The sequence below is a fragment of the Hordeum vulgare genome, chromosome 3H, assembly GCF_904849725.1.
Source record: "Hordeum vulgare subsp. vulgare chromosome 3H, MorexV3_pseudomolecules_assembly, whole genome shotgun sequence".
Taxonomy (NCBI): Eukaryota; Viridiplantae; Streptophyta; class Magnoliopsida; order Poales; family Poaceae; genus Hordeum; species Hordeum vulgare.
The window spans coordinates 54,845,676-54,867,250 of record NC_058520.1 but is presented as its reverse complement, the minus strand read 5'-3'; positions in this window follow the sequence as shown (position 1 = coordinate 54,867,250).

Below are 21,575 nucleotides of genomic sequence, written 5' to 3'. Positions count from 1 at the left end.
GTGCAACTGGTTACCATCGAGATTCATTTCGGTGTCTGTAAGTGCATCTAGTGCCCCTTAGTGATTTTGGTGGTTTGAAGACTTATAGGTTAAGTATCTAATGTGTTTGTAAGTGTACACGAGATCTATAAGTCATTGAGGAGTTTGAGATATTTGAAGAATATCGACCCCTAAAAATATATGTCTTCGGTTGAAGAAATTGATCTGAAGCTGAAGAAATGAATCGCGAGGAATCTGCGATGAAATTGATATTCCTCATTGTTAGAGCATATATCTCCATATGTGGTTTTGGTAATTGATGACAATTCCTATGGACTAATGGTTGCCTTAAGTTATATTTATAGGATTTGTCCATAGGCACTTCTTGAAGTCCATCTGTTGGGTTCAAGGAGTTTATATGATGACCAAGGTGGTATTCAAGGTATTATCCAAAGAATGGTCATAGAGACACAAGGTTGATCAAGATCTCAGACAAACAGTAAATCAAGATGATCAACACACAAAGCGTACAAGATGTACCGAGAGGGATCAAGTGTTGGGTAACGCAACATAAATTCAAAAAAAATCCTACGCATGTTCAGATCTTCCTATGGAGAGACCAGCAACGAGAGAGGGGTAAGAGCATCTTCGTACCTTTGAAGATCGCTAAGCGGAAGCGTTGCTAGAACGCGGTTGATGGAGTCGTACTCGCGGCGATTCCGATCTAGTGCCGAACAACGGCACCTCCGCGTTCAACACACGTGTAGCCCGATGACGTCTCCCGCACCTTGATCCAGCAAGGAGGAGGGAGAGGTTGGGGAAGAAGTCCAGCAACACGACGGTGTGGTGTCGATGGAGAGACGAGGTCTCCCGGTAGGGCTTCGCCAAGCGCCGGCAGAGAGGAGGAGGGAGAGGAGCAGGGCTGCGCCGAGAGAGAGATAAAACCGTGTCCCCAACAGCCCCGAGTCCTCATCTATATATAGGGGGAGAGGGAGGGGGCGCAACCCTTAGGGTTCCCACCCCCAAGGGGTGCGGCAGCCCCAGATGGGAGAGGGGCGGCGGCCAGGGCAGGGAGGAGGGGTGGCGCACCCCTCTGGTGGGCCTTAGGCCCACCTATGCTAGGGTTCCCCCTTTCCCCCTTTCTCTGGTGCGCATGGGCTGGGTGGGGGCGCACCAGCCCACCTAGGGGCTGGTTCCCTTCCCCACTTAGCCCATCTAGCCTCCCGGGGTCGTTGCCCCCCTTCGGTGTCCCGGTACGTTACCGGTGACGCCCGAAACACTTCCGGTGTCCAAAACCATCCGTCCTATATATCAATCTTTACCTCCGGACCATTCCGGAGCTCCTCGTGACGTCCGGGACTCCGAACAACTTTCGGTAACCTCGTACAACAATTCCCTATAACCCTAGCGTCATCGAACCTTAAGTGTGTAGACCCTACGGGTTCGGGAGACAGGCAGACATGACCGAGACACCTCTCTGGCCAATAACCATCAGCGGGGTCTGGATACCCATGGTGGCTCCCACTTGCTCCACGATGATCTCATCGGATGAACCACGATGTCAAGGATTCAATCAATCCCGTATACGATTCCCTTTGTCTGTCGGTATAGAACTTGCTCGAGATTCGATCGTCGGTATACCTATACCTTGTTCAATCTCGTTACCGGTAAGTCTCTTTACTCGTTCTGTAGCACGTCATCGTGTGACTAACTCCTTAGTCACATTGAGCTCATGATGATGTTCTACCGAGTGGGCCCAGAGATACCTCTCCGTCACACGGAGTGACAAATCCCGATCTCGATTCGTGCCAACCCAACAGACATTTTCGGAGGTACCCGTAGTGCACCTTTATAGTCACCCAGTTACGTTGTGACGTTTGATACACCCAAAGCACTCCTACGGTATCCGGGAGTTGCACAATCTCACGGTCGAAGGAAAAGATACTTGACATTAGAAAAGCATTAGCATACGAACAATACGATCTAGTGCTAGGCTTAGGATTGGGTCTGTCCATCACATCATTCTCCCAATGATGTGATCCCATTATCAATGACATCTAATGCCCATGATCAGGAAACCATGATCATCTTTTGACTAACGAGCTAGCCAACTAGAGGCTTGCTAGGGACACATTGTGATCTATTCATTCACACATGTATTACTGTTTCCTGTTAATACAATTATAGCATGAACAATAGACGATTATCATGAACAGGGAAATATGATAATAACCATTTTATTATTGCCTCTAGGGCATATTTCCAACAGTCTCCCACTTGCACTAGAGTCAATAATCTAGTTACATTGTGATGTATCGAACACCCATAGCATTATGGTGTTGATCATGTTTTGCTCGTGGAAGAGGTTTAGTCAACGGGTCTGCAATATTCAGATCCGTGTGTAGTTTACAAATATCTATCACTCCACTCTGGACATGGTTTTCGATGGAGTTGTAGCGGCGCTTGATGTGCTTCGTCTTCCGGTGAAACCTAGGCTCCTTGGCTATGGAAATGGCTCCAGTGTTATCACAGAAGAGTGTCATAGGACCCGACGCGCTTGGAACCACTCCAAGGTCAGTGATGAGCTCCTTCATCCAAATTCCTTCATGAGCCGCTTCTGAAGCAGCTATGTACTCCGCTTCACATGTAGATGCTGCCACGACTTCTTGCTTGCTGCTGCACCAGCTCACTGCCCCACCATTCAACACATATACGTATCCGGTCTGAGACTTAGAGTCATCCAGATCTGTGTCGAAGCTAGCGTCGACGTAACCCTTTACGACGAGCTCTTCGTCACCTCCATAAACGAGAAACATTTCCTTAGTCCTTTTCAGGTACTTAAGGATATTCTTGACCGCTGTCCAGTGTTCCGTATCGGGATCACTTTGGTACCTCCCTCCAAACTTATGGCAAGGTTTATATCAGGTCTGGTACACAGCATGGCATACATTAGAGAGCCCACGGCTGAAGCGTAGGGGACAAAACTCATCTTCTCTCTATCTGCTGCCGTGGTCGGCGACTGAGTCTTACTCAATCTCATACCTTGCAAAACTGGCAAGAACCCTTTCTTTGAGTTTTCCATATTGAACTTCTTCAATATCTTGTCAAGGTATGTACTTTGCGAAAGACCTATGAGGCGTCTCGATCTATCTCTATAGATCTTGATGCCTAATATGTATGCAGCTTCTCCAAGGTCCTTCATTGAAAAACTCTTGTTCAAATAGGCCTTTATGCTCTCCAACATCTCTATATTATTCCCCATCAATAATATGTCATCTACATATAGTACGAGGAAAGCTACAGAGCTCCCACTCACTTTCTTGTACAAACAGGCTTCTCCGTAAACCTGTATGAACCCAAACGCTTTAATCACCTCATTAAAGCGAATGTTCCAACTCCGAGATGCTTGCACCAGCCCATAGATGGAGCGCTGGAGCTTGCACACTTTGTTAGCACCCTTAGGGTCGACAAAACCTTCTGGTTGCATCATATACAACTCTTCCTTAAGGTTCCCGTTAAGGAACGCTATTTTGACGTCCATTTGCCAAATTTCATAATCATAAAAGGCGGCAATTGCTAACATGATTCGGACTGATTTCAACTTCGCTACGGGAGAGAAAGTCTCTTCGTAGTCAACTCCTTGAATTTGTCGAAAACCCTTTGCGACAAGTCGAGCTTTGTAAACGGTTACATTACCGTTTGCATCAGTCTTCTTCTTGAATATCCATTTATTTTCTATGGCTCGCCGGTCATCGGGCAAGTCCACCAAAGTCCATACTTTGTTCTCATACATGGATCCTATCTCGGATTTCATGGCCTCAAGCCATTTGTTGGAATCTGGGCCCGCCATCGCTTCTTCATAGTTCGAAGGTTCACCGTTGTCTAACAACATGATTTTCATCACAGGGTTGCCGTACCACTCTGCTGCGGAGCGTACCCTTGTGGACCTTCGCGGTTCAGTAGTAACTTGATCCGAAGCTTCATGATCATCATCATTAACTTCCTCTTCAGTCGGTGTAGGCGCCACAGGAACAACTTCCTGCGCTGCGCTACTTTCCTGTTCGAGAGGGGGTGTAATTACCTCATCAAGTTCTACCTTCCTCCCACTTACTTCTTTCGAGAGAAACTCTTTCTCTAGAAAGGATCCGTTCTTGGCAACAAAGGTTTTACCTTCGGATCTAAGATAGAAGGTATACCCAATAGTTTCCTTAGGGTATCCTATGAATACGCATTTCTCCGCTTTGGGTTCGAGATTTTCTGGTTGAAGTTTCTTCACATAAGCATCGCAGCCCCAAACTTTAAGAAACGACAGCTTAGGTTTCTTGCCAAACCATAGTTCATACGGTGTCGTCTCAACGGATTTAGACAGTGCCCTATTTAAAGTGAATGTTGCAGTTTCTAATGCGTATCCCCAAAATGATAGCGGTAAGTCAGTGAGAGACATCATAGATCGTACCATATCTAATAAAGTGCGATTACGACGTTCAGACACTCCGTTGCGCTATGGTGTGCCAGGCGGCGTCGGCTGTGAAACGATTCCACACTTCCTTAGGTGTGTGCCAAACTCGTGACTCAAATATTCTCCTCCTCGATCAGATCGTAGACATTTAATTTTTCTGTCACGTTGATTCTCAACCTCACTCTGAAATTCCTTGAACTTTTCAAACGTCTCAGATTTTTGCTTCATCAAGTAGATATACCCATACCTACTCAAATCATCGGTGAGAGTGAGAACATAACGATAACCACCGCGAGCTTCAACGTTCATTGGACCACATACATCAGTATGTATTATTTCCAATAAGTCGTTTGCTCTCTCCATTATTCCTGAGAATGGAGTCTTAGTCATCTTGCCCATGAGGCACGGTTCGCATGTGTCAAATGATTCAAAGTCAAGAGACTCTAATAGTCCATCGGTATGGAGCTTCTTCATGCGCTTAACGCCGATATGACCAAGGCGGCAGTGCCACAAGTATGTGGGACTATCATTATCAACTTTGCATCTTTTGGTACTCACACTATGAATATGTGTAACATCACGATCGAGATTCATCAAGAATAAACCATTCACCAGCGGAGCATGACCATAAAACATATCACTCATATAAATAGAACAACCATTATTCTCTGACTTAAATGAGTAGCCGTCTCGCATTAAGCAAGACCCTGATACAATGTTCATGCTTAAAGCTGGCACTAAATAACAATTATTAAGGTTTAAAACTAATCCCGATGGTAGATGTAGAGGTAGCGTGCCGACGGCGATCACATCGACCTTTGAACCATTCCCGACGCGCATCGTCACCTCGTCCTTGGCCAGTCTTCGCTTATTCCGCAGTTCCTGCTTTGAGTTGCAAATGTGAGCAACAGCACCGGTATCAAATACCCAGGAGCTACTACGAGCGCTGGTAAGGTACACATCAATAACATGTATATCACATATACCTTTAACGGTGCCGGCCTTCTTGTCCGCTAAGTATTTGGGGCAGTTCCGCTTCCAGTGACCTTTTCCCTTGCAATAGAAGCACTCAGTCTCAGGCTTGGGTCCGTTCTTTTTCTTCTTCCCGGCATCTGGCTTACCGGGCGCGGCAACAGCTTTGTCGTCTTTCTTGAAGTTCTTCTTACCCCTGCCTTTCTTGAAACTAGTGGTCTTGTTGACAATCAACACTTGATGCTCCTTCTTGATTTCTACTTCTGCAGACTTGAGCATCGAGTACAACTCGGGAATGGTCTTCTCCATCCCTTGCATGTTGTAGTTAAGCACAAAGCCTTTGTAGCTTGGTGGGAGAGACTGGAGGATTCTGTCAATTATAGCATCATCCGGAAGTTCGACTCCAAGTGAAGTCAGACGACCGTGTAACCCAGACATTTTGAGTATGTGCTCACTGACAGAACTGTTCTCCTCCATCTTACAGCTAAATAACTTGTCGGAGACTTCATATCTCTCGACACGGGCATGAGCTTGAAAAACTAGCTTCAACTCCTGGAACATCTCATATGCCCCGTGTTGCTCAAAACGCCTTTGGAGCCCCGTTTCTAAACTGTATAACATGCCACACCTGACCAGAGAGTAGTCATCACTCCGCGCTTGCCAGACGTTCAGAATGTCCTGGGCTGCTGCGTGAGCGGGAGGGTCACCTAGCGGCGCATTAAGGACATAAGCCTTTTTAGCTGCTTCAAGGATGAGCTTCAGGTTGCGAACCCAGTCCGCATAGTTGCTACCATCATCTTTCAGCTTGTTTTTCTCTAGGAATGCGTTGAAGTTGAGGTTGACGTTGGACATCTACAATATTTATAAAGACAACTTTTAGACTAAGTTCATGACAATTAAGTTCATTTAATCAAATTAAGTATGAACTCCCACTTAAATCGACATCCCTTTAGTCATCTAAGTGATACATGATCCATGTTGACTAATCCGTGTCCGATCATCACGTGAGACGGACTAGTCACCATGGTGAGCAACTTCATGCTGATCGTATTCAACCATACGACTCATGTTCAACCTTTCGGTCTCTTGTATTCGAGGTCATGTCTGTACATGCTAAGCTCGTCGAGTCAACCTAGGTGTTTCGCGTGTGTAAATCTGGCTTACACCCGTTGTATGCGAACGTTAGAATCTATCACACCCGATCATCACGTGGTGCTTCGAGACAACGAACCTTCGCAACGGTGCACACTTAGGGGAATACGTTCTCTAAATTTTAAGAGGGATCATCTTATTATGCTACCATCATTTTAAGCAATAAGATGTAAAACATGATAAACATCACAATGCAATCATATAGTGACATGATATGGCCATTATCATCTTTGCTCTTTTGATCTCCATCTTCAGGCATCGCATGATCATCATCGTCACCGGCGTGACACCATGATCTCCATCATCGTGTCTCAGTGAAGTCGTCACGCCAACTACTACTATCATTACTACTATGGCTAACCGTTAGCAATGAAGTAAAAGTAGTAAGCACATGGCGTTGCATCTCATACAATAAATTAAGACAACTCCTATGGCTCCTGCCGGTTGTCATACTCATCGACATGCAAGTCGTGAAACCTATTACAATAACATGATCATCTCATACATCATACATGCAACATCACAACTTTGGCCATATCACATCACATGTCAAACCCTGCAAAAACAAGTTAGACGTCCTCTAATGGTTGTTGTAAGTTTTACGTGGCTGATTTGGGTTTCTAGTAAGAACGCCTTCTTACCTACGTGACAGCCACAACGATGATATGCCAAAGCTATTTACCCTTCATAAGGACCCTTTTCATCAAATCCAATCCGACTAGAGTAGGAGAGACATACACCCGCTAGCCACCTTTATGCAGGATGTGCATGTCTGTCGGTGGAACCAGTCTCACGTAAGCGTACGTGTAAGGTCGGTCCTGTTGGAAATATGCCCTAGAGGCAATAATAAATTAGTTATTATTATATTTCTTAGTTCATGATAATCGTTTATTATCCATGCTATAATTGTATTGATTGGAAACACAATACTTGTGTGGATACATAGACAAAACACTGTCCCTAGTAAGCCTCTAGTTGACTAGCTCGTTGATCAAAGATGGTCAAGGTTTCCTGGCCATAGGCAAGTGTTGTCACTTGATAACGGGATCACATCATTAGGAGAATCATGTGATGGACTAGACCCAAACTAATAGACGTAGCATGTTGATCGTGTCATTTTGTTGCTACTGTTTTCTGCGTGTCAAGTATTTGTTCCTATGACCATGAGATCATATAACTCACGGACACCGGAGGAATGCTTTGTGTGTATCAAACGTCGCAACGTAACTGGGTGACTATAAAGATGCTCTACAGGTATCTTCGAAGGTGTTCGTTAAGTTAGTATAGATCGAGACTGGGATTTGTCACTCCGTGTGACGGAGAGGTATCTCGGGGCCCACTCAGTAATACAACATCACACACAAGCCTTGCAAGCAATGTAACTTAATGTAAGTTGCGGGATCTTGTATTACGGAACGAGTAAAGAGACTTGCCGGTAAATGAGATTGAAATAGGTATGCGGATACTAACGATCGAATCTCGGGCAAGTAACATACCGAAGGACAAAGGGAATGACATACGGGATTATATGAATCCTTGGCACTGAGGTTCAAACGATAAGATCTTCGTAGAATATGTAGGATCCAATATGGGCATCCAGGTCCCGCTATTGGATATTGACCGAGGAGTCTCTCTGGTCATGTCTACATAGTTCTCGAACCCGTAGGGTCAGCACACTTAAGGTTCGACGTTGTTTTATGCGTATTTGAGTTATATGGTTGGTTACCGAATGTTGTTCGGAGTCCCGGGTGAGATCATGGACGTCACGAGGGTTTCCGGAATGGTCCGGAAACGAAGATTGATATATAGGATGACCTCATTTGGTTACCGGAAGGTTTTCGTGCATTACCGGAAAAGTTTCGGGCTCATCGGTAGTGTACCGGGAGTGCCGGGAGGGGTGTCGGGGACCATCGGGAGGGGTGTCACGCCCCAAGGGGTCTCATGGGCTATGGGAAGAGATAAACCAGCCCCTAGTGGGCTGGAATAAGTTCCCACTAAGGCCCATAAGGTTTGAGAAGGAAAAAACACAAGGTGGAAAGAGTTTCCAAGTGGGAAGGTGGAATCCTACTCCAAGTAGGATTGGAGTAGGACTCCTCCACCTCCAATTTCGGCCAAACCTTTAGGTTTTGAGGCTGCCTCCTCCCCTCCCTCCCACCTATATATACGGAGGTTTTAGGGCTGATTTGAGACGACTTTTCCACGGCAGCCCGACCACATACCTCCACGGTTTTTCCTCTAGATCGCGTTTCTGCGGAGCTCGGGCGGAGCCCTGCTAAGACGAGATCATCACCAACCTCCAGAGCGCCGTCACGCTGCCGGAGAACTCTTCTACCTCTTCGTCTCTCTTGCTGGATCAAGAAGGCCGAGATCATCGTCAAGCTGTATGTGTGCTGAACGCGGAGGTGCCGTCCGTTCGGTACTAGATCGTGGGACTGATCGCGGGATTGTTCACGGGGCGGATCGAGGGACGTGAGGACGTTCCACTACATCAACCGCGTTCACTAACGCTTCTGCTGTACGATCTACAAGGGTACGTAGATTACTCATCCCCTCTCGTAGATGGACATCACCATGATAGGTCTTCGTGCGCGTAGGAAATTTTTTGTTTCCCATGCGACGTTCCCCAACAGTGGCATCATGAGCTAGGTTCATGCGTAGATGTCTTCTCGAGTAGAACACAAAAGTTTTTGTGGGCGGTGATGTGCGTTTTGCTGCCCTCCTTAGTCTTTTCTTGATTCCGCGGTATTGTTGGATTGAAGCGGCTTGGACCGACATTACTCGTACGCTTACGAGAGACTGGTTTCATCGCTACGAGTAACCCCGTTGCTCAAAGATGACTGGCAAGTGTCGGTTTCTCCAACTTTAGTTGAATCGGATTTGACCGAGGAGGTCCTTGGATGAGGTTAAATAGCAACTCATATATCTCCGTTGTGGTGTTTGCATAAGTAAGATGCGATCCTACTAGATACCGATGGTCACCACGTAAAACATGCAACAACAAAATTAGAGGACGTCTAACTTGTTTTTGCGGGGTATGCTTGTGATGTGATATGGCCAACGATGTGATGTGATATATTGGATGTATGAGATGATCATGTTGTAATAGATAATATCGACTTGCACGTCGATGGTACGGCATCCGGCATGAGCCATAGGGTTGTCTTTATAACTAACGTTTGTGCTTGCAGATGCGTTTACTATTTTGCTAGGACGTAGCTTTAGTAGTAATAGCATGAGTAGCACGACAACCCCGATGGCGACACGTTGATGGAGATCATGATGATGGAGATCATGGTGTGACGCCGGTGACAAGAAGATCGTGCCGGTGCTTTGGTGATGGAGATCAAGAAGCACGTGATGATGGCCATATCATGTCACTTATAAATTGCATGTGATGTTAATCCTTTTATGCACCTTATTTTGCTTAGAACGACGGTAGCATTATGAGGTGATCTCTCACTAAAATTTTAAGACGAAATTGTGTTCTCCCCGACTGTGCACCGTTGCTACAGTTCGTCGTTTCGAGACACCACGTGATGATCGGGTGTGATAGACTCAACGTTCACATACAACGGGTGCAAAACAGTTGCACACGCGGAACACTCGGGTTAAGCTTGACGAGCCTAGCATGTGCAGACATGGCCTCGGAACACATGAGACCGAAAGTTCGAGCATGAATCGTATAGTTGATATGATTAGCATAGAGATGCTTACCACTGAAACTATTCTCGACTCACGTGATGATCGGACTCGAGATAGTGGATTTGGATCATGTACCACTCAAATGACTAGAGAGATGACTTTTTGAGTGGGAGTTCTTAAGTAATATGATTAATTGAACTAATTGTCATGAACATAGTCTAATGGTCTTTGCGAATTACGATGTAGCTTGCGCTATAGCTCTACTGTTTTATATGTTCCTAGAGAAAATTTAGTTGAAAGTTGATAGTAGCAAACTTTGCAGACTGAGTCTGTAAAACCGAGGATTGTCCTCGTTGCTGCACAGAAGGCTTATGTCCTTAATGCACCACTCGGTGTGCTGCACCTCGAGCGTCATCTGTGGATGCTGTGAACATCCGACATACACGTTTCTGATGACTACACGATAGTTCAGTACAAAAATACTTAATGGCTTAGAAGCAAGGCGCCGAAAACGTTGTAAAACGTCACGGAACATAAGTGATGTTCTAAAGAGATGAAATTGTGATTTCATGCTTGTGCCCTTGTTAAGAGGTACGAGACCTCCGACAATATTCTTTGTACACAAAGCACAGGAGAAAAGGCTCAATCGTTGAGCATGTGCTCAGATTGTCTGAGTACGACAATCGCTTGAATCAAGTGGGAGTTAATCTTCCAGATAAGATAGTGATAGTTCTCCAAAGTCACTGCCACCAAGCTGTGAGAGCTTCGTGATGAACTATAACATATCAAGGATACATACAATGATCCTTGAGCGATTCGCGATGTTTGACATTGCGAAAGTAGAAATCAAGAAGGAGCATCAATAGTTGATGGTTTGTAAAACCACTAAGTTTCAAGAAAGGCAAGGGCTAGAAGGGATACTTCGTGAAACGGCAAAACAGTTGCTGCACTAATGAAGAGACCCAAGATTAAACCCAAACCCGAGACTAAGTGCTTCTGTAATGAGGGGAACAATCACTGAGGCGGAGCAACTCAAGATATTTGGTAGATAAGAAGGCTGGCAAAAGTTGAAAGAAGTGTATTTGATATACATGATGTTGATGTGTACTTTACTAGTACTCCTAGTAGCACGAGGGTATTGGATACCGGTTCGGTTGCTAAGTGATTAGTGACGCGAAATGAAAGCTACGGCATAAACGGAGACTAGCTAAAGGCGAGGTGACGATACGTGTTGGAAGTGTTTCCAAGATTGATATGATCAAATGTCGCACGCTCCCTCTACCATCGGGATTGGTGTTAAACCTAAATAATTGTTATTTGGTGCTTGCGTTAAGCATGAACATGATTGGATCGTGTTTATTGCAATACGATTATTCATTTAAAGAGAATAATGGTTACTCTATTTTCTTGAATAATCACCTTCAATGGTTTATTGAATCTCGATCGTAGTGTTACACATGTTCATGATATTGGTGCCAAAAGATACGAGTTGATGATGATAGTACCACTTACTTGTGGCACTGCCGCTTGAGTCATGTTAGTATAAATTGCATGAAGAGGCTCCATGCTGATGGATCTTTGTACTCACCTGATTTCGAATCACTAGTGACATGCGAATCATACCACATGAGCAAGACCTTGTTTTCATTGAGATGAAATAAGATAGTAACTTGTTGGAAGTGATACATTTTGATGTATGCAGTCCAATGGGTGCTGAGGCACGCAGTGGATATCATTATGTTCTTACTTCACTGACGATTTGAGTAGATACAGGAGTATTTACTTAATGAATCACAAGTCTAAAATGTTGAAAAGTTCAATTCCGTTTCAGAGTGAAGTTCGTCGTAACAAGAGGATAAACTGTCTACGATATGATCATGGAAATGAATATCTGAGTTACGAGTTTTGGTACACAGTTAAGACAATGTGGAAATTGTTTCGCAGTTCATGCCACCTGGAACATCATAGTGTGATGATGTGTCCGAACGTCATAGCCACGCACTATTTGGTATGGTGCATACTATGATGTCTCTTATCGAATTACCACTATCGTTTATGGGTTATGCATTAGAGACAACCGCACTCACTTTAAATAGGGCACCGCGTATTTCCGTTGAGATGACACAGTATAGACTGAGGTTTAGAGAAATCTAAACTGTTGTTTCTTGAAAGTTTGGGGTTTCGACACTTATGTGAAAAAGTTTCAGTCTGATAAGCTCGAACCCAAAGCGGATAAATGCATCTTCATAGGATATCCAAAACAGTTGGGTACATCTCCTATCTCAGATCCGAAAGCAAAGTGTTTGTTTCTAGAAACGGATCCTTTCTCGAGGAAAGGTTTCTCTCGAAAGAATTGAGTGGGAGGGTAGTAGAACTTCATGAGGTTATTGAACCATCACTTCAACCAGTGTGTAGCAGGGCGCAGGAAGTTGTTCATGTGGCGCCTACACCAATTGAAGTGGAAGCTGATGATGATGATCATTGAGCTTCGAATCAAGTTACTACAAACCTCGTAGGTCGACAAGGCCGCGTACTGCTGCAGAGTAGTATGGTAACCCTGTCTTGGAGGTCATGTTGTTGAGCAACAGTGAACCTACGAGTTATGGAGAAAGCGATGGTGGGCCCAGATTCCGACAAATGGCTGGAAGCCATGAAATCCGAGAGAGGATCCATGTGTGAAAACAAAGTGTAGACTTTGGTAGAACTACTTGATGGTCATAGGACTATTGAGTAAAAATGGATCTTTAAGAGAAGACAGACGATGATGGTGATAAGTCATTATTAAGAAAAGCTCGACTTGTCGCAAAGATGTTTTTGATAAGATCAAACAGTTGACTATGATGATACTTTCTCACTCGTAGCGATGCTAAAAGTCTGTTAGAATTATGTTAGTTGTTGATGCATTATTTATGAAATATTGCATGCAGGATGTCAAAACATTGTTTTCTCGACGGTTTCCTTGAGCAAACATTGTATGTGATACAACCAGAAGGTTTTGTCGATCCTAAAGATACTAGCAAGTATGCAAGCTCCAGCGATCCTTCAATGGACTGGTGCAAGCATCTCGGAGTTGGAATATACACTTTGATGAGATGATCAAAGATTTTGGGTTTGTACAAGGTTTATGAGAAACTTGTATTTCCAAAGAAGTGAGTGGGAGCACTATAGAATTTCTGATAGGTATATGTGGTTGACATATTGTGGATCAGAAGTAATGTAGAATTTCTGTAAAGCATACAAGGTTGTTTGAAAGAAGTTTTCAAAGGAGTACCTGGATTACGCTACTTGAACGTTGAGCATCAAAGATCTATGGAGATAGATCGAAAGCGCTTAATAGAAGTTTCAACAAGATGCATGCCTTGACAAGTTTTTGAAAGAGTTCAAAATAGACCAGCAAAGAAGGAGTTCTTGGTTGCGTTGTGAGGTGTGAATTTGAGTAAGACTCAAAACCCGACCCCCACAGAATAAAGAGAATAGACGAAGGTCGTCTTCTATGCCTTGGCCGTAGAATCTGAAGTATTCCATGGTGGGTACCGCACCTGATGTGTGCCTTGACTCAAAGTCTGTTAAGAGGTACACAGAGTGATCCAGGATTGAGTCACTGATCCGCGTTCAAAGTTATCCTTAGTAACTAAATAGACTAAGGAATTTTTCTCGATTATGGAGGTGGTTAAAGAGTTCGTCGTAAAGGGTTACGTCGATGCAAGCTTTGACACTAATCCGAATAACTATGAGTAGTGAAACGGATTCGTATAGTAGAGTAGATATTTGGAGCATTTCCGAATAGCACGTAGTAGCAGCATCTATAAGATGACATAAAGATTTGTAAAGAACGCATGGATCTGAAAGTTTCAGAACCGTTGACTAAAACCTCTCTCACGAGCAAGACGTGATCAGACCCCATAACTATATGGGTGTTGGATTCGTTGAAATCACATGGTGATGTGAACTAGATTATTGACTCTAGTGCAAGTGGGAGACTGTTGGAAATATGCCCTAGAGGCAATAATAAATTAGTTATTATTATATTTCTTAGTTCATGATAATCGTTTATTATCCATGCTATAATTGTATTGATTGGAAACACAATACTTGTGTGGATACATAGACAAAACATTGTCCCTAGTAAGCCTCTAGTTGACTAGCTCGTTGATCAAAGATGGTCAAGGTTTCCTGGCCATAGGAAAGTGTTGTCACTTGATAACGGGATCACATCATTAGCAGAATCATGTGATGGACTAGACCCAAACTAATAGACCTAGCATGTTGATCGTGTCATTTTGTTGCTACTGTTTTCTGCGTGTCAAGTATTTGTTCCTATGACCATGAGATCATATAACTCACGGACACCGGAGGAATGCTTTGTGTGTATCAAACGTCGCAACGTAACTGGGTGACTATAAAGATGCTCTACAGGTATCTCCGAAGGTGTTCGTTAAGTTAGTATAGATCGAGACTGGGATTTGTCACTCCGTGTGACGGAGAGGTATCTCGGGGCCCACTCGGTAATACAACATCACACACAAGCCTTGCAAGCAATGTAACTTAATGTAAGTTGCGGGATCTTGTATTATGGAACGAGTAAAGAGACTTGCCGGTAAATGAGATTGAAATAGGTATGCGGATACTAACGATCGAATCTCGGGCAAGTAACATACCGAAGGACAAAGGGAATGACATACGGGATTATATGAATCCTTGGCACTGAGGTTCAAACGATAAGATCTTCGTAGAATATGTAGGATCCAATATGGGCATCCAGGTCCCGCTATTGGATATTGACCGAGGAGTCTCTCTGGTCATGTCTACATAGTTCTCGAACCCGCAGGGTCAGCACACTTAAGGTTCGACGTTGTTTTATGCGTATTTGAGTTATATGGTTGGTTACCGAATGTTGTTCGGAGTCCCGGGTGAGATCACGGACGTCACGAGGGTTTCCGGAATGGTCCGGAAACGAAGATTGATTTATAGGATGACCTCATTTGGTTACCGGAAGGTTTTCGTGCATTACCGGAAAAGTTTCGGGCTCATCGGTAGTGTACCGGGAGTGCCGGGAGGGGTGTCGGGGACCATCGGGAGGGGTGTCACGCCCCAAGGGGTCTCATGGGCTATGGGAAGAGATAAACCAGCCCCTAGTGGGCTGGAATAAGTTCCCACTAAGGCCCATAAGGTTTGAGAAGGAAAAAACACAAGGTGGAAAGAGTTTCCAAGTGGGAAGGTGGAATCCTACTCCAAGTAGGATTGGAGTAGGACTCCTCCACCTCCAATTTCGGCCAAACCTTTAGGTTTTGAGGCTGCCTCCTCCCCTCCCTCCCACCTATATATACGGAGGTTTTAGGGCTGATTTGAGATGACTTTTCCACGGCAGCCCGACCACATACCTCCACGGTTTTTCCTCTAGATCGCGTTTCTGCGGAGCTCGGGCGGAGCCCTGCTAAGACGAGATCATGACCAACCTCCAGAGCGCCGTCACGCTGCCGGAGAACTCTTCTACCTCTTCGTCTCTCTTGCTGGATCAAGAAGGCCGAGATCATCGTCAAGCTGTATGTGTGCTGAACGCGGAGGTGCCGTCCGTTCGGTACTAGATCGTGGGACTGATCGCGGGATTGTTCGCGGGGCGGATCGAGGGACGTGAGGACGTTCCACTACATCAACCGCGTTCACTAACGCTTCTGCTGTACGATCTACAAGGGTACGTAGATTACTCATCCCCTCTCGTAGATGGACATCACCATGATAGGTCTTCGTGCGCGTAGGAATTTTTTTGTTTCCCATGCGACGTTCCCCAACAGTGGCATCATGAGCTAGGTTCATGCGTAGATGTCTTCTCGAGTAGAACACAAAAGTTTTTGTGGGCGGTGATGTGCGTTTTGCTGCCCTCCTTAGTCTTTTCTTGATTCCGCGGTATTGTTGGATTGAAGCGGCTTGGACCGACATTACTCGTACGCTTACGAGAGACTGGTTTCATCGCTACGAGTAACCCCGTTGCTCAAAGATGACTGGCAAGTGTCGGTTTCTCCAACTTTAGTTGAATCGGATTTGACCGAGGAGGTCCTTGGATGAGGTTAAATAGCAACTCATATATCTCCGTTATGGTGTTTGCATAAGTAAGATGCGATCCTACTAGATACCGATGGTCACCACGTAAAACATGCAACAACAAAATTAGAGGACGTCTAACTTGTTTTTGCGGGGTATGCTTGTGATGTGATATGGCCAACGATGTGATGTGATATATTGGATGTATGAGATGATCATGTTGTAATAGATAATATCGACTTGCACGTCGATGGTACGACAACCGGCATGAGCCATAGGGTTGTCTTTATAACTAACGTTTGTGCTTGCAGATGCGTTTACTATTTTGCTAGGACGTAGCTTTAGTAGTAATAGCATGAGTAGCACGACAACCCCGATGGCGACACGTTGATGGAGATCATGATGATGGAGATCATGGTGTGACGCCGGTGACAAGAAGATCGTGCCGGTGCTTTGGTGATGGAGATCAAGAAGCACGTGATGATGGCCATATCATGTCACTTATAAATTGCATGTGATGTTAATCCTTTTATGCACCTTATTTTGCTTAGAACGACGGTAGCATTATGAGGTGATCTCTCACTAAAATTTTAAGACGTCTCCCGCACCTTGATCCAGCAAGGAGGAGGGAGAGGTTGGGGAAGAAGTCCAGCAACACGACGGCGTGGTGTCGATGGAGAGACGAGGTCTCCCGGCAGGGCTTCGCCAAGCGCCGGCACAGAGGAGGAGGGAGAGGAGCAGGGCTGCGCCGAGAGAGAGATAAAATCGTGTCCCCAACAGCCCCGAGTCCTCATCTATATATAGGGGGAGAGGGAGGGGGTGAAGCCCTTAGGGTTCCCACCCCCAAGGGGTGCGGCAGCCCCAGATGGGAGAGGGGGCGGCGGCCAGGGCAGGGAGGAGGGGTGGCGCACCCCTCTGGTGGGCCTTAGGCCCACCTATGCTAGGGTTCCCCCTTTCCCCCTTTCTCTGGTGCGCATGGGCTGGGTGGGGGGCGCACCAGCCCACCTAGGGGCTGGTTCCCTTCCCCACTTAGCCCATCTACCCTCCCGGGGTCGTTACCCCCCTTCGGTGGTCCCCCGAGACCACCTCCGGTGGTCCCGATGGTCCCGGTACGTTACCGGTGACGCCCGAAACACTTCCGGTGTCCAAAACCATCCGTCCTATATATCAATCTTTACCTCCGGACCATTCCGGAGCTCCTCGTGACGTCCGGGACTCCGAACAACTTTCGGTAACCTCGTACAACAATTCCCTATAACCCTAGCGTCATCGAACCTTAAGTGTGTAGACCCTACGGGTTCGGGAGACAGGCAGACATGACCGAGACACCTCTCTGGCCAATAACCATCAGCGGGGTCTGGATACCCATGGTGGCTCCCACTTGCTCCACGATGATCTCATCGGATGAACCACGATGTCAAGGATTCAATCAATCCCGTATACGATTCCCTTTGTCTGTCGGTATAGAACTTGCTCGAGATTCGATCGTCGGTATACCTATACCTTGTTCAATCTCGTTACCGGTAAGTCTCTTTACTCGTTCTGTAGCACGTCATCGTGTGACTAACTCCTTAGTCACATTGAGCTCATGATGATGTTCTACCGAGTGGGCCCAGAGATACCTCTCCGTCACACGGAGTGACAAATCCCGATCTCGATTCGTGCCAACCCAACAGACATTTTCGAAGGTACCCGTAGTGCACCTTTATAGTCACCCAGTTACGTTGTGACGTTTGATACACCCAAAGCACTCCTACGGTATCCGGGAGTTGCACAATCTCACGGTCGAAGGAAAAGATACTTGACATTAGAAAAGCATTAGCATACGAACAATACGATCTAGTGCTAGGCTTAGGATTGGGTCTGTCCATCACATCATTCTCCCAATGATGTGATCCCATTATCAATGACATCTAATGCCCATGATCAGGAAACCATGATCATCTATTGACTAACGAGCTAGCCAACTAGAGGCTTGCTAGGGACACATTGTGATCTATTCATTCACACATGTATTACTGTTTCCTGTTAATACAATTATAGCATGAACAATAGACGATTATCATGAACAGGGAAATATGATAATAACCATTTTATTATTGCCTCTAGGGCATATTTCCAACATCAAGTTATTCCAATGTATGGTAAGCATTGTCCATTACGTGTTTGTGTACTAACCCATGGTCTTCGTGAGAGTTCTATGTGGGGGTTAGGTGTGTTTCCATGGGCTTGCGTCAAAGAGAATATCTCATACAACCCATGAAGTATGACGTCAAGTTGTGATCGTATTATCCAAAGAATGGTCATAGAGACACATGGTTGATCAAGATCTCAGACAAAGAGTAAATCAAGATGATCAACACACAAAGCGTACAAGATGTACCGAGAGGGATCAAGTTATCCCATGGTATGGTAAGCATTGTCCATTACGTGTTTGTGTACTAACCCATGGTCTTCGTGAGAGTTCTATGTGGGGGTTAGGTGTGTTTCCATGGGCTTGCGTCACAGGGAAGATCTCATACAACCCATGAAGTATGACGTCAAGTTGTGATCGTCATCAAGATTGCGATGTGGAAGTTCAAGTGGATCAGCACGAAGATATCATGCTTGAAGCTTGCCGTCCATTGTGGTGGCAATGGACTTGTGAAGATATGCTGAAGAGTTGCTCACCCATAGTGAGTATGGGGGAGCAATCAATTAGTCTTCATCAAGCCAACGCAATCAAGAAAGGTGGTCCATCTTGAGGAAGCCAAGATCATCATCATCTAGCTCAAGAGGACGAGGTGCAAGGTATAGGTTTGCCCTTGATAGGTTTTCTGTTTAGGATAGATTGCTATACTATCAAGGGGGGCTCTCAAGTGAGTAGCTTGATCGTATCGTTCGTTGAGAGCTCAAACCATTTGCATCCTTGCATCATACTTCTTGGTTCTTGTTTGGTGTTTCTCTTTGTGAGTTTTAGAGCTTATGGTCATCTTCGTGACAAGCTCGAGTTCATAGAAAACGGAGTCCATATGCATCTACTATGATGTTTTCGATGTTGGTGTTTTGCCGGTTCTTCATTCATAAAGGACTCACATCTCTATATCGCTGTTTGGATAGCTCTTGTCGTCCTGAATCCAACAAGCTTGGGTTTGCTCGATTCGGAGCTCGTATGCGAAAGTTATGGTTGTTTCAGTGGCGAGCGGTAGTACCGCTAGAGTTGGCGGTAGTACCGCTGGCCCTAGCGGTAGTACCGCTAGAGCCGGCGGTAGTATCGCTGTCCAGCGGTAGCACCGCCCCTGGCCAGCGGTAGAACCGCTCCAAGTTCTTAGTACCGCCTGCCTAGCGGTTGTTCATGGACGAACCTTTTTGCGAAGACTTTCTTGGCGGTGGTAGTGCCTTTGCACTACCAGGGGCCCAGCGGTAGTACCGCCGAGGCCAGCGGTAGTACCGCTGGAGTGCCAGTGGTAGTACCGCTGCAGCCAGCGGTAGTACCGCTGGAGCTCGGGCAGAGAGTGGGGGCAACGGTCTGATTCCTTCCCCCACTATATAAAGGGGGTCTTATTCCCCCTTGGCCTTATCCATTCGTTGAGCTCTTGTTCTACCTCCATTGTTGACATTCTTAGAGCTTGCTTACTCTCAATCCCTCCAATGATTCTTGCTTGTTCTTGAGGGAAAAGAGAGAGGAGATCTAGATCCACATCTCCACCAATCACTTTCTCCTCTATGTGAGGGATACCCCTTGGATCTTGATCTTGGAGTTCTTTGTGAGCTCCTTGTTCTTCCTCTCATATTTCTCCATAGCTTTCGTTGTTGTGGAGGGATTTGAGTGTGAGGGACTTGATCACTTCGTGTGTTCTTGGCATTGCATTAGTTGCATCGGTTTGAGTTCTCCACGGTGATACGTGGAAGTGAAGTTTGAGAAGCTTATTACCTTTGGTACTTAGTACCCTAGATATTGTTCTTCGTGGATGCTTTGGCGTCCTAGAAGCTTGGTGGTGTCTCGGAGCTCAATCATTGTGGTGTGAAGTTCCGGGCAAGCGTCGGGGTCTCCAATTAGGTTGTGGAGATTGCCCCGAGCAATTTGTACGGGTACCGGTAACCGCCCCCAAGGGTTGCCACATGTACGGGTTCGGTGACCGCCCCCAAGGTTTGCCATTTGTACGGGTTCGGTGACCGCCCTCAAGGGTCCTTTAGTGGAATCACGACATCCTGCATTGTGCGAGGGCGTGAGGAGATTACGGTGGCCTTAGTGACATCTTGGGGAGCATTGTGCCTCTACACCGCTCTAACGGAGATTAGCATCCGCAAGGGTGTGAACTTCGGGATACATCATCGTCTCCCCGTGCCTCGGTTATCTCTTACCCGAACCCTTTACTTATGCACTTTACTTTGTGATAGACATATTGTTTATTGTAATATATCTTGCTATCACTTAGTTGTTTATCTTGCTTAGCATAAGTTGTTGGTGCACATAGGTGAGCCTAGTTGTTTGTAGGTTTTGTGCTTGACATATTAAACATTAGTTTTATTCCGCATTTGTTCAAGCCTAAACCTTAATTATTTTAAAGCGCCTATTCACCCCCCCCTCTAGGCGACATCCACGTCCTTCCACTCATGAAGATACTGATATTGAGAAGACCGGTGGTTCCTGAAGAAAATCATTCTGAAGAATTTGAAGCATGAAGATTTACACTTTCTGTTTTACTTTCTTCGCATTTGAGTAATAGGAACACCATACTGTTAAAGGGGGTCGAAGTTCCACTATGGAATGAATTTCCTCATGATGCTCAACCCAAGCTTAATCCTACCAAAAGCCTCAAGTGAGGAATATGAGTGACATAGGGACTCTCACAGTTGAGGGTTCCGACCGTTTCGATAGCCACGCCAAGTCACTGGTCTTATCCACTCCAACGGTCATATTAGTTAAGGGCATTAGTGTCAAATCATGTCAGGATGCTCCCAGGCTATAAATAGCCACCCCCACAACCACTAGCTGGTTGCCTGCTCCGTTAGAAACTGACACTTGTCATAAGAGCAACCCAAATTCCTCAGAGTCTTCGAGAGTAATTCATCAGTGAGGAAATACACCACCCACCGAAACCACAAATCAAACCTAGTGATTGAGCATCACTGAAGAAGTTGTTCCTGTGTGGGACTGAAGCCTTTTACCTTTGAGGACTGTGCATCCTCCAGACGGTTAGGCGTCATGGTCTAGAACGTTCCAGCAGTTAATTATGGATCGTCGAGTGACCAAGTTTGTGAGGGTTTGGAAGTCTGCCCTGAAGACTTACCACGAGTGTTGGGCGAGGACTGTGTGTCCTTAGCTCAAGGAGAATACGGTAGGGACTGT